The following is a 14498-nucleotide window of genomic DNA, read 5'->3' as shown; positions in this document are numbered from 1 at the left end:
TTTAATCCCGACAGCTGTTACCCAGAGCATGTAAAGGGTGGAATACAATTTAATTACATTTCCAAAACCCAAACAGTCTGGGATAATGCAAGAAATTGACCAAGACAAGGTCTGCAGAAAGCCTCATGTCCAGTTGAATAAAACTATGATCAATGGCATGAAGGTCACTGGTAGTAAACATCCCATTTTTATCAGAACACTTATTGATAGTCAAATCAAAGGTAGTTATGCTTGATTTTATGTGTGTGTTACAATGGTAGCAAACATGTGCTGCAGTAACTGCAGTATTTACATGTAAACCCATTAGCATCTAAAGCTAATGTGTACTTTTAACCATTTTCCTTAAAGCAGATTTTTACAAACCGGTATTATATAAGTCCTTTCTCACCTGTTTTGTACGTGTAATACTTTTGCGTCTGACACAGCGTTCACTCTCACTCCAATGAGATTTTGTGCCCCTCATTCTTACTCTGTCTGCTAAAGTCTTGGGCTTCAACGTTAATTTATTTGTTGTTTCCCGTAAATAACCTTACAGACTTGATGTACGACTCTTTGGATAATTTTCTTGCCTATTGTCTATGTCTCGGAGTTGACTAATAAAGCAAAAAGTGACTCAAAAGATGTCTCGGGTGAGGCATCGAGCTCCACTACCTGTTGGTTTGGTGGAGGTTTGCTCTGCTTTCTTAAGTGGGCGGAAGTAGTTTAACGTGTCTTTATCGGTCACAAAACACAAAATCTTATCAAGTATTATTGGTCTGGTTTCTAGTTCAAATATATTAGTACACTTGAAATAAGACAAAATAAATGTATAAGTAACTTTTCTGCAAGGAGTAGTAGCTATTTTAAAGTGAATAATATCGTAATATTGATGAAAACTACTCTTTCTAAGTGAAATAATTTTCATTCAAAATTCAAATTCCTAAATCTAATATAGAATATAAATCAGTATTGAAGAAATTATTACATATAATGAAAAGATTGGTCTAATTCAAGCCAATTAAACATCTTTAAATCATAAAAATAAAACGTAGCTTTGTAAATAAGTGGAAAAATACATTTTGTGCTTATTTTGTACGCCGCTTTCCTATAACCAGCAGAGGGAGACATTGTCACGTTTACAACCATTTACCAGAGGACGAACACAGGTTGTATCACTTACAGTAGATGTTGAGATTTATCAAGAGATACAGGTGGATTTTCATTAATTTACTCCAGAAAAATATTTCTCCTCCTCTCTGACTGTGATACATTTGTGCTAAATGTTATGAGCGATATAACATGGAGTCAGTGTGAAAAGTGAAAGATTGTTATTTAATGTGCATTTGCTGAATGCTGATAAGTAGAAGTGTTCAAACAGAGAAAAAAAGAGAAAGAATCAAACAGTAAAACTGCAAACAGTGTTTACTTTACGGAGCTTTTTAGCTTTTTAAATTAGAGCTGTTGTCTACTGCAGCAAAAACTTGGCAATAAATTAAGCCCTTATCCTGTCTTCATTTTCTCTCTGGTAAAGTGTTTCCGTCTCAGGTTTTTGGCAACGTATCTTTTGGCTGCACAGTAAAAGTTTTGACTGGCACGATGAGCTCCTGAGTCCTTTTCCTTTGCCTTGTCTCCCACCTTCCTCTCCCTTTGTGACTTTCTGTCTCCTGTGTTTGAAACTCAATCTCTAAATTTTATGCCTCAGGGATGTTTTCATCCCTGAATGGAAGCAATAAATGTTTTATACTCATGGTTGCTTATGCAATTCATAATCGCAGAATGACTTAAGACTCCGAAAGGTGTTTATAAAACATCACCATGTTCCTGTTTGAGCCCTTTGATTTTACACCTAATAATTTACTTAGTGGATTATATGACTCACTTAATGGTAATGTGTAAATGAAATATCATTTTTGCAGAAGTAATTTATAAAATGAGACACCAAATTTAGAATAAGCTGCTACACAATAAAACTCCCTGGTAATAAAATACAATAATAAAATACAATAAGCTGTAAAAGAGAATAGAGAAGCACAAGTGCACATTGCTGTGTGACCTGTAGTGGCGGTAGGTCAGGATGTGTCTGTAAGATGCATATCAGCAGGAGAACAAAACCTTTCAAGTCTCTTGAGATCTTTTTCCTGACAATCGAAACATGCTGGCTGTTGTAAATCAATTCTGATTTTGAGATGTTTCAGATTTGCCAACAGTAAGGAAAGCAGTTTATGCAACACAGCAGCAGATAGGATGTCTCGATCATCCAGGGAGTTCATACGCAGCATTTATCGCCTATTTCTTTGAACGTAGATTCAAAGGGTTTGGTCTTCAAAGCTCCTTATCACTCTTGATTACCGAAGCAAACTACAGCTCCTGGTCCTGCCCAGATTGGATTTGTTTCTTTGTCTTTGCTTCAAAAACGTTTGTGGTCATAATTTTCTGTTCTGTGACATAAGACAGTTGCATTAAAAGGGCTGGACTAAATTCAAGCACATCTTCTCACCAAACACTTTCATTGTTGTACAGTTTGCTTGGTTTGACCGTAAACTCTACCAACTGTGTAGCAAGTTTGCTACTTTCTTATCATTCTACTAAAACCTGATATTCAGGGACTTTTTAATAGCTTGATTTACAGTCAAAAGTATCAAACACTAAAATTGCTATAACTTTAAGCAAGTTTGGAAATCCGAGATGTTATGATGTGAATTGTGATCAACTCTAATTCAAGTTCAATTTCAAGTTTATTTTCTAAAATGGGATAATATGTATCAATGTACATTTACATTTACAGACACACAATTACCATCAGGTACTTAATTTCTATCACTAGTCCCTTTGGCAGGTTGGCGTTACAGCATAAAAATAAAAACAGGGATTTTATTAACCAACAATACAGACAAAGAAATACTCATTGTACTCAATGTTGACATTTTTGACTTTTTATGTTTGGCTTTCATCTTTGAGTCCAATATTCAGATATCTGAAGATGGCAGGTTCATCTGTTCAAAAAATTCAGAAAGGAGGCTCAGTGTCACATATATTTTGGTGTGAAATTTCCTTAGAAACTCCAGAAAAGCAAAAGATCTTGTAAAGATGGTGGTTGAAGTAATTGTCAAAAACCTGAGGACACCACGAAGAAGTTACCTTTCTGATCAGGCTTCGTCCCTTTGCAGGTTTTCCTGAAACGCTGCATGGCAGACATGAAGTTTGTTGGAGGGACTTCTGGCCCAGGAACAGCTGGCTTGAGCTACAAGTTGTTGCTGAGGAGAGTGTTGTCTGGATTTCCCCCCTGAACATTTGGCCCTCTGCGACTTGTTCCCTCTCAGAGTGGCTGAAGACAATAGATGGATGTCAATACACTTAGGTTTGTATGTTTTTTAGAACAATTGCCAAATCGTGTGGCTTTCCGTCAGGTTAAAAGGCAATTCAGGTCTGCAATTGGATCGATTGCAGGAATTACGGAGAGACAGAAAGAGAATCGAGCATGCTGGCAATTTCATCAAGAAAATTACCCGTTTTAATTAAATGAACATGCCTGGAGGTGATGACTGGACCCAAAAATACGTGGGAGCAAGAAGACGACGCACAGCCAGAGTTTGAAAAGACAACCACGTCACCTCTGTGCAGCTGGAACCTCTAGTAGGTTTAGTTCAGGAAATAAGGTTCAGCCTAAAGTTCTGACAATAATTTGACAAAACTCAAAAATCAATAAGCAACTTATGAAAACAGTGAATATGAATGTAGAATTTCACACAATTAGAAAAGGTTTTGTTATTAAGAAGCAAAATTAAAGCAATCTGGGTGATGAGACGTGTTGTGGTTCGCAAGAACTGAGTCAGAATCATCTTTAGCAAAGCTAAATGTTAATGAGGTAATTCAGAAAAATGTCTCAACTCAATTTTATGTTTTAGTAAAAATGCCCAACAAAAAGGAGATTTACAAGGGGAAGTTAGAATTAGCAACTTCAGCCATCATGTGGGTCCAAATTAGTTTCAGGCTGCTTAAATGACCAAAGTGAGTCGTTTCTTTTGCAATCTGATTAAACAGTTTTGATAAAATCTCAGCAAATTAACAATCAAGATGTCCTTGATTCATGGTTTTCAGAGGAACAGGAAAAAAAACAATCTTTAAAACTCTGATAACTGATCAGATCCTATAAATGAACCGACCGTCCCTGATTTATCTTTCTGTTATAAACATGAAGAAGCAACATAAACTCCCGTGGGAGACAAAAATGTCTCATGTATGATTCTGACTTCAGATGCTTTCATAGCCTTCAGATTATGAGCTTAATTGCTTTCCCAAAGTACAAATGTTTATTGTTTAGGCTCCTGCAGAAGGAACTTTGTGAAAGCAGGGCCGCGGCTCCGCGACATTGAAGACACTCGGCAAAGACTCTCAAAACAAACACACTGGAGGCTCTGAAGACTGAAGCAGGAAGCAAGTTGGAAATAGATTGTCACAAATTGTCACAGCAGGATTGAAGAGGAGCTCAGGAACTGTCAACCTTCACAACCAAGAGCCTCAGGATCAAAAACCTGAGCTCAGATTATGTTTTGCTCTGGGATCAGATGTTCAGCAAAACATAAGCACTTATTTATTTCACCAGGATGACAGAGAATGTTCCCTCTCAAAGCAGACTGTAACAGGGGTGATTATGTAACACCCAAACAGTTCAACAGTGCTTCGACCCAGCTGGAGAGCCTTCCACCAGCCTGAGTTGATGAAATGTCATGTGTTTTCACTGTGGACTTTGTGCTTTTTGATGGTCCATTTAGGATGGCATGAGATAATTTTCAATCTTTCAATCTGTAAATGACATAAAAATAAATCAAGAAAAGCATATAAGTGACATAAACATCATGTTGATTCTGTTATTTTTCTGGATCACTGCTGCACTTTCAACAGAAAGAAGACATTACAAATACCCAGTACTCTTAGTCAAAGTATTTTCCTCCAAATAGATTTATTGTTTCTGTCTGTAGTCACAGTTAAATGCTGCAATTCATCAAACAAATATTATTATGGTAATTATGACAACTGTAGTAAAAACAAAATGAGGCTCGTGCGTTTTGAGTCAAGCTAAATAATGAAGGTTTTGGAGTGGCCTAGTCAAAGTCAATACCTAAAATTGATGGAGATGCTGTGGCATCATGCTAAAGAATCCTCTCATATCGGTCAATATTCCTGCACGATGTAGTGAAAAACTCCTTATGGTTGCTGATGCCTCAAAATGTGACCCAGTTTATTACATTTAGAGTGAAATCACTTTATTAAGATAGAAAAAGGAAAGAAAGAAATCTGGAAATCTGGCCTATTTGACATCTTGCTCAAGTAGAGTAAAGTAAGTGGCAGATAAGAAGGATGCAAGAGAACGGTCAGGATGATTTCAGCGTCAAACAGACGCAGTAAAATGAGCAGCAACGTGCAGTTTGGCAAAACGTTGGACCTGGAATTTCTTTTGAGAACACGTAAATTTTTTATTTTGTGTGCAACTAACAAAACAAGAGATTTGGAAAGTAATAGTCCTTATTAGTGGAACCAGAAGATGCAGCAGGTTGCCTTGCACAGGTAAGTTCCTTATCCTGAATTCAGTCATGCAGTCATGAGATCATGAACTAAAAATGATGTCCAGTCCAGATGGTTACATGAATCAGCCGAGCCAAATCTGAGTACAGCTGAGGTAGATTCATGAGGAAGCTAAATATTTAATTTAATAAGCTGCCAGGAAAACAGGATAAAAGAAACAAAAACACCAAGAACCATCCCAACACACAGCATGAAAGAGGAGCTGGTGCTGGATGCAGATACACAGGGATGGGTCCAAACCACTGACCTGATTACGACACTGGTGGCGAGTGGAGAGGTTGTAACCGGGACAACTGAGGACATCTAAACAATCATAGTTAGGAAACCGAATGAAACAAAAGAGGAAATTATATCAAATACAGAAACCAAGACAAGAGTCACCTCATCACAACAAATTTGAACATTTATCTGCATAAACGCTTGTAGAGAAATCCATAGAAAAGCTGAACCCAATCAGTAATTAGTGAGTTTTTGTGTTTTTCAGTGAAGGAAATATGTTTATGATTAGCAAGAAACGCCAGGCTGACCTTGGCAGTTGTTGTTGTTTTCTCTCTCTTTCGTCTTTTTGTTGTCCTCCTAACACCCTAAACAGTTGCAGCAGTTAGCATTTGAGTTTCCCTCTGCATGTTTTTTTAATGCTTTTTTTCTTAAAGCAAAGTTGATGGTTTTTAAAGACTGACAAAGAACACGGAGCAATTATGGAAATGAATTAAAGGAGGATAAAATGATTTTTTTGGCAATAACAAAATGGAATTAAATACTGAGATCCTCTCTCTGATTCTTCCTGTTCTTGCTGCAGTACATAACTTTAAAAATCGAATTAGTTTGAGAGGAAGGATTCACATTTGGACAAATATTAATTTTGTTTAGTCTGTTTTACAATAGGCTTCTTAGTTACACCGCTGCAGTCAAAGCAAACACGAACAGATTGACAACGTATTTTCCCACATCTGCGTTTGTTCACTTCATTACGTCTTTGGTGGCCTTCAGGCCTGCAGGGAAGTGCACTCAGAAGCGATATCTGAGACCATTTCTGCACGTAAGCACACTTGTTCCATGTTTCTGGTTGCTGCTAAAGTACTTACACCCATCATGGTGACACCAGCAGTTAGTGGTACTGCTCTCTACTGGAAGGAAGGAGTGTTGAGCAAAGGGAAAAAAATTAAAAATTACACAAGATGAAAATTGAGATTCGCAGCAATGCAACGCTATAAAATATCGCCATTTATTCAAACTCCCAGTATAAAATGGAGGAGGTCTACTGACCTGGAGCATTTTCAAGGAAAACATTACAGACATTTGACATTTTTCCACCCATCCAGTAACTCTACCTGCTTACCCTTGCTGGTATGATCTGGGTCCTTTCTCCAGTGGTCATTTACAGAGTGTTGTTTCTTAGTCTGTTTTTCTAATCAAAGCCTTGTTTTCTTCTTGTTTCATGACTTTTATAATGTTTGACATGCAGCCATTGCTGCCAATTTTGATTGATGTTTGTGGTACATTTATGTATTAATATAGTTACAACCCTAAAAACCCTAGAGCACCTTCAAATCTCACTGCAGAAACACAATATATACTTTTAATGTGAGTACATGAGCAGTTGGAAAGTTAGGAAATTACTGACACCCCTAATGAATGTTATATAAGATTGTAGGTCTGTTGGGGGTGCTGTGGTGGCACAGGGGTTAAGCACAACCCATACATGGAGGCCTTAGTCCTCGACCCAGCCGTCACAGGCTCGATTCCCGGCCCTGGCGACCTTTGCTGCAGGTCTTCCCACTTTCCTGTCAATTAACTATCAAATAAAGGCCACTAGAGCCAAAAAAATCTTACTAAAATTAAGATCAGAGGTCTGTTAAATGCAATGAGAGATTACATTTTCTGTTTGCTTTAGAAGAGATGTTTAATTATTTGTTTTTAAAGCTCTTGACAACCTTGATTGCTCTTTTTTATTTGAGCTTTTTATTAAGTTTGTCGATTTGCATCATGTCTTTGAGGTAACCAAACTTTGTCTTTCATGAGGACTCTGCTATGCAGCCTTTAACCATTACATCTTTCAGCTAACGCCTTTTTAAATCAAAGCTCAAAACTATTTTACTGAGCCAGGCTCTTAATACTTAAAAATATGGTTTCACTTCTGATTTTATCTACTTTGATTATTATATTTAGTTTTATCTTCCTCATTTTAAAGATGATTTTTTAAATGTTTTCTTTAATAATGAATTTATTATCATATTTGTCGCCAATATTGTGGATGTATAAAGAGCTAAATAAATAAGTGTTTGACTGAAAGGCACGTAAAACTACAAACTTTAAGGGTACCAATTGTTGGTACATTTGCTTCAACTCAATCACAGCAAATAGAAACCCACAAGCAGAGCATTTACTATGATTAATAGCAGCCACTTCCACGTTTTGATTTTTCCCCCTTTTGATCTCAATAATTTCACTAAAATATTTAAAGTTATACAAAGAGAAGATTTATGGATGTTCTAGTTGGTTCTTCTGTGCAGATTAAACGACTCCTTCACTAAATCATGTCTCCGCAAAAGACCTTCTGTACATTTTCAAACCAGACAGGCATTTTTATGCAGCGTGCATAAAACGACTGTAATGACTCACAATTGCATTTTCTTCACAGTCTAAATAGTTCAAATAAATTAAAACCAATGTAAGTTTGGCATGTGAAAACCACTGACAGAAAACCATCTGCTCCTTGAAATACCACATCCTCCACTACGCCAAATAATTCTGAGTGTTTACAAAAATTGTCAGCGAGTCTGAGGAGTGTCTGGGCTTATTTTCATAGACATTTTCAGAAACACAGAAGCAAAGTGAATAACTGTTAAAGTAAGAAGATGCAAAAATATCTCTCTTTCCTACGTGGAAGCAGGAAAAAATTTGCAAAAACTTTCTTCAGTTATCAGCAACTTCTTGTTAATTCATGGTGATTTTAGACCAAATTTACCAGGGAGACGTGAGTAAAAACAGCACAAACAAATTAAATAAAACAAACCAAACCAAACCAAACCAAACCAACCAAACCTATTTTTCATAATTTAACACATTAAGTGAGCCACAGAGACGCAGAATTTCTTCCAGTTTTGGTGCAGCAGATTGCAAACCTTAATCTAACAAATAAAAACTGAAACTTAAAGTGAAATGCCATAATTTTTAATTTATTGTTAAAGTAAAACTGTGAATGTAAGAAAGGAAATTGGCCCAACGTAGAAATTAGTTAGCTTTCCGTGCCAGTACATGTGATCAGAAACTTATTTAGTGTTATCTCTTCAGTACAGGGAACTGCACATAAAGCAACTGATACAATCAGTTAACAACCAAGGATTAACATGACTGTTAAAATGTTGAATTATTGACTTTGTGTTGTATAATTAAAAGGACATCCTGAATCTAATACTGAAGGTTTGGCATTTGGGCTGCAGCTTGGAGAATATTTCAGCTTTTTCGGGGTTCTTAACACTTAAAATGTGTTTTTAGTCAAATTTATTTTTCATATGAGCCAGTGATGTTTGATGTCGACTAAAATGGACATCATGCTTCACTGGTGAAATTTTATGTGGATACTTTTTGCATTATTATGTTTCCTTTGAAAATACTTCAACAACAATAACAGATTTAGCAGTATACAGAGCTATAAAGTTTTTGAAACCCAGACCAAATTGTTTACAAAGTTGTTGAATTTTGTGTCATAGATATTTGCATTTTTTTATTCTTTGAAGGATTAAGAGTATTCATGACAGAATGATCTAGAAATGGCTTAGTAATGCTAAAATAAAGTCAAATAAGTACAAGATAAGTGTCACTGCTTCAGCTGCTTCTCTATCCATAAACACCCCTACAAATGTGGCATTTAAGGAGACATCATCTTTCCAACAGAGTAAAACTTAATGCAATTTCAAAATTTATATACATACAAATGTAAAACCATAATTTTACATTTTGCCTTGAGTATATGATCTGAGATTAAATCCAGATAAACATTTTAAACTCCTATCTGAGAGTATAGTCTTTAAGGATCATTTGTGTCCTGACTGTGTCGAATCGCTGATAAATATACAGCGTGTAGAGAGTGTTGTTTTAAAGTTTCTAAAGCTCAGTTTTGCACATCAGCAAGTTCCCATGACACAGGATCCTAACTGGTAACTTTGAACTGCACTGTTATGTCAGCCAAGCGAATAGGAAAAATGTAGCCACATGAGGTGAAATGTTAAACAGAGTTTAAAACAAACACGGTACATCCTTCAAAATATTTCATCAGCTCTCGTTTTAAAGTGGGAGATAACCGTGTCATAGCAGAATATCTTCTGATTTGAGGGGATTTTTTCTTCTACTGGTGGGAAGTGTTTGTGTAGTCTGTAAGAGTGGCCAATAACAATAAAAGTGTGTCGCTCTGATGTGAGCACGTGAGTCACTGCATGTGTTGCTACGGGTACACAGGAGGATCATGAAGCGGTTTTTCACACTTATATTCATGAATTAACATAAAAACAGTTATTACATGTGATAATATATGTTAGCAAAGACATTTGCTTCACATAATTTAACAAGAGCTTCAGTAAGTTGGTTCATTTAAGTCAACTTTTTTGTATGTTCTTACATATACAAAAGTAAAAGACAGCAACTAAAATCAACTTTACCAAGGTGCACTCTTGCACAGATGAGGGTTTAAACCCTTAACTCTCCACTATGAACCTTTTTAAATATAATATAAGATATAAAAGCAGGATCTTAAGACTAGCTACAGAGTCAGTGCTCTGGTTTTTAAGTAAAATTAACAACCTTCGCGGATTTTACCGAGTGAGCAACAAAGTACCACAGCCAGGATTCTTTAGGAGACAAACCTACAGTGAATAAGTGGAAGTTTATGCTAATATGAAGGAGTGTCTGGGCCACAAAACCATGAGGTTTGAGCTGACCGAGCAGCTGAATGAGCAGCCAATGTCTTGTGAGTTAATTGATTGTTTTACCAGAGCAGGCGAATATAAATAAACATCATAGCTGAGTCACCTGGAGCAATGATGGTATTGACAGCAAGATCCTAAACTGTCCTTCATGACAATAGAATCTAACAGGATTGGGCTGAAAGTAATTATTGAATGAAAAAACTGAAACACTTAGCAAGTCTGTTTAGAGCTTTTATTCCCATGTGCATCTCTGGTTTCTCTTAAGTTCAACTCAAACATTATTAAACAATCCCTACTTTCATCTCTCAATATAAATTCACAAAAAAGCTTAAAATCCAGGCTTCCGTTGTCCTGTGTGGTGCAGTGGGGGCAGCAGGTGCATGTATGGTTGGGAAATGTTCTTGAAGTCATCGTCCTGGCTTTTAATAATCTCTGTTTAGTGTGAGATACTCCAGCTTAGACCAGTTTCAGTTTATCAGATATTGGACAAAACATCAAAATGCAGGTTAGATTATTTAAAGACACAAAACAGAGAAATAACCCTTTAGTAATCTAGGAATCTCTACGCTCTCTAAGAAGAGAGGCGGGAAGAACTGACTGAACATGCAAATTAACAAAAATAACAGGTTGATGCACTGGAACATGAGTCATTTGTTTCATATTACAAACCTCCACTGCAGTAAAACATTAAAAACTAAATAGTTCCTTTAATTACAAATGAAAAATGAAAGCGACCTTTTGCAGATGAATTTAATACTTCATGCTGTCTCCCAGATACAACAGGTCTCTAATTCAAGTCTTTGCTGCAGCCTCTCTGTGTGGACTTTGGCCCAGTGCGTGTTTTGTCTAAGTACTCCGGTTTTTCTCCTGCATGTTTTGGGCATTCTCGATCAATCACAGTTATGTAAATACTAAGTGCATGAATATCTTTGCTCGTTTCACCATGGAGTGACTGACGATCTGCTCAGAGCAAACTTGGTTTTTATTAAAATGCTGTGACAGGTAACTGAGGACACAGATAATGCATGTGTTCAGGAAAACGCAGCTCGCTCTACAGGTGATTACAGGAACGAAGCTGTTTTGCACCTGGTTCAAGCACAGAATGTCACAATAAGCCGTCTCGGCACCAGTCAAATGTGCACATATACTGGAAACCAGCTGCTTCCCGGCTCACAACTCTGTCGCTGCCAGTTCTTTCGGACTCACTTATGGGAAGTCTTGGCAAATCATTTAATCATTTAACCACCAAATATGACTCTGGTCCACCACCACACTTTCTCTGTTAATCACAGCTTAGTTAATAACCTATTACACGCTCCGTAAGTTCCCATTGTTAAGCTTAAGCACCATAAATCATTTCTTTCTAAGTAAGCTGACTTGGACACAGAGCCCCAGAGCGTTCTCATCGTTTCGCTGCTTCTCAGAATACGAATACTGCCTGAGTTTTTCTGAAAAGAGAACCAGAAAACCTGCAGGGAGCGAATCTTTACTCTGAATTTTCAGATATTTTGCCTTTTCATGTCTGAAGTGCTGACAGGTGGTAATAATTTCTGACCTTCCTGCTCACTTCGAGCTGCTTACAACCCTATCTACCTCATCATCCTCAGCTTCAGCGTCTACATCCTAATCCTTCCTAGTGAGAGTGACATCTCTAAAGCTGAAAACGCCTCTGAAGGTCCTGTTTTCACTTCAGGTTACATTTCAGTCCTATTTCCTCCCATCACCAGACTGATTTGTCGCAGACTGAGAGACATTTATAAGCTCCTGCATCGTCTCTGTGTCTTTTCTGGCATATTTTCAGCCTGTGATTGTTTCGTGACAGCAGATGTGTTGAAGCAGCAGCAGCAGCAGCAGGTGGCCGCTGCTGTTTATCAATGAGTTGACAGTGAACAGGCTGTTTTTAAAGGTCCTCTCTGATGCAGAGCAGCTTCCCAGCTTTGAAACAACACAGATGTCGGTTTTCACCGCCTAAAACCCAAGAACATGATGTACTCTCTGGACATTTTCTATATTGTTACAACCATAAGCCTGTTGTTCTTTGTTGGTGTTTTTATGGAAATCTTTGGGAAGATCTGACTGAGCTTTGACCAATGCATTTGATTAAGGGGGGCTGAACACAAATCCAAACCCACATTTTAATTTATTTTTTTTGCAAAACATCTGAAAACAAGCCATGTGATGATCACGCCTTGGTTTATTTTGATCTTTCACTTAAAACTATATGAAGACACTCTTTGTTTTGTGCTTGCAGCAGGCTGAATGTGGAAGACATTAAAGAGAAACCAATTATTATTCAATGATACTGCAAAATACAAAGCATGTCTGGCATAAATCTGACTAAAATCAGTGGGAATTTTCATATCATATCAAATTCCAAGTTTTATGTTTGATAATTAATAAATGTTAAGGGTTCTGCAGAAACTGAAGGGTAAACATAACCTACGTGCTTAGGGACTTCCACCACAATGTCCTGATATAGTTAGCCCCCTTTTCAGTGTTTGAATATATTATTAAATAATGTTCCCAGAGTTTGGAGGACAGGCTGACCCGGCCTTTCCTTTAGCCACTGAATTGCTTGTTTAAGATGATCTGCAGTGAATTGGAAGCTTAGGAAGTGTTTATTGTTTGAAAAGAGAGGCTCTCGCTGCCAGTTCTTCTTCCTCAGAACTGGGTTTTGTTCCATTAGAGGCTCTCTGTTTGCTTTGTTTCTCTGAGAATCCACCATGAGCTCCCTTCAACACATTACTGAGATAAAGAAGTACTAAACCAGTGTGCTACTTTTTTTTCTTCCTTTTTTTTTTTACATTTTCTGTGAATTTTGAGGTTATTTAATTGAGCTGCATAGAGTAATAACAGGATTTTGCCACATCTGCAAAGAACAAAAACTTTATGCTCATAATGCATCATAAAGTTCCTCTTTATAGCGACGACATACAGTATGCCTGCGGTTCACGGGCCGTGTTTTAATGAAACAACATTGCCAGTAAATTACAGCTGCATCATTAAATGTACAAATACCCATCAGTTACCGCACAGACGTTTTGAGTTATCAACACTCAATCGTGTTTGCAAAACAAACAGTAATAACCTTACAATTTCACAAACAATTAAAGCAATAAAAAAAATATAAAGTGAATAAATTAACAGTTTGAAATAAATAAAAACAAATCTTGCTGAACAAGACACCTGCATGTCAGACTCCAATCAAATTGTAGTGGTTTTACATAAAAGGAAGCAAAACAAAAATAAGAAGAGTGAGGATGCAGTTTTATCGCTAAGCAACCATTTGAGGCAATATAACATTAGAGTCACAAAGCTAATAATACTTTATTTTAGCAGCAGTTTAAAAAGTAACATGGCAGCAGAAGGTGTCAACTTACATAAGAGGAAATTAAAGCAGAATTTTGATTGTGAATTAGGGAATAATTTTCAGCAGTCAGTATCTTACTGCAGCAGAGAGCAGCTTAAACATCCTCCGCTTGGAGAAAGAGAAGTTCTGACTGCACAGCTGAGATAGTAGATTTTGAGAGAGGAACCAGTTCTAGAGTTCAATTACTGCCACAGTCACACTGCTGTCTTTTTACACATTCTTTTCTGCTTAAAGCTGCTTCCGCTGCTTAGCGGCACTGTTCCTTCATTCATGTTTGAGAACTCCCTACATCTTACATCGGAGGGTGACTGAAGCAACAATTAGCAAACCCCTGTGGGAACTGCACATCTGCTGAGCTCATGATACAAACTGCGTCTCAGTCCAAAGCTGCTCAGAATGGCGGTAAACAGCAGAGTGGAAAGGCAGCGTTGTGATGAGGGGCTGAAAGCAGAGGGTCGGAAAGAGCAGCAGCTTCTTAAAGAGAAGCGGGGCAATTCACGGGGTCAAATTGTCAAGTCACATTTCTCGTAAGTCATGTTTGACACAACTAAAGGTAACATAGTTACTTGATTGTGCAAAAAAATGGCACTACAAGCCAGGTAAATACATAACACCGACCTGCTAAAGAAATAAACTCCTTC

The 14498-nt window shown here is 37.3% G+C and overlaps 1 protein-coding gene across 1 annotated transcript in view; it reads right to left on the bottom strand.

Annotated features, from left to right (window-relative positions):
- loxhd1b (lipoxygenase homology PLAT domains 1b) overlaps positions 1 to 644 on the bottom strand; it is a 30647-nt gene extending 30003 nt beyond the window's left edge. The window contains exon 1 of the mRNA XM_017306479.2: positions 389 to 644. The gene's annotated coding sequence lies outside the window, so the exon portion shown is untranslated. The remainder of the gene's footprint in view (positions 1 to 388) is intronic.
- Positions 645 to 14498: the final 13854 nt, after the last annotated feature.

This window comes from Poecilia reticulata, chromosome 9 (genome assembly GCF_904066995.2).
Source record: "Poecilia reticulata chromosome 9, P_reticulata-male-v2, whole genome shotgun sequence".
In the NCBI taxonomy this organism is placed as follows: Eukaryota; Metazoa; Chordata; class Actinopteri; order Cyprinodontiformes; family Poeciliidae; genus Poecilia; species Poecilia reticulata.
This window is presented reverse-complemented; position numbering and strand designations above follow the sequence as displayed.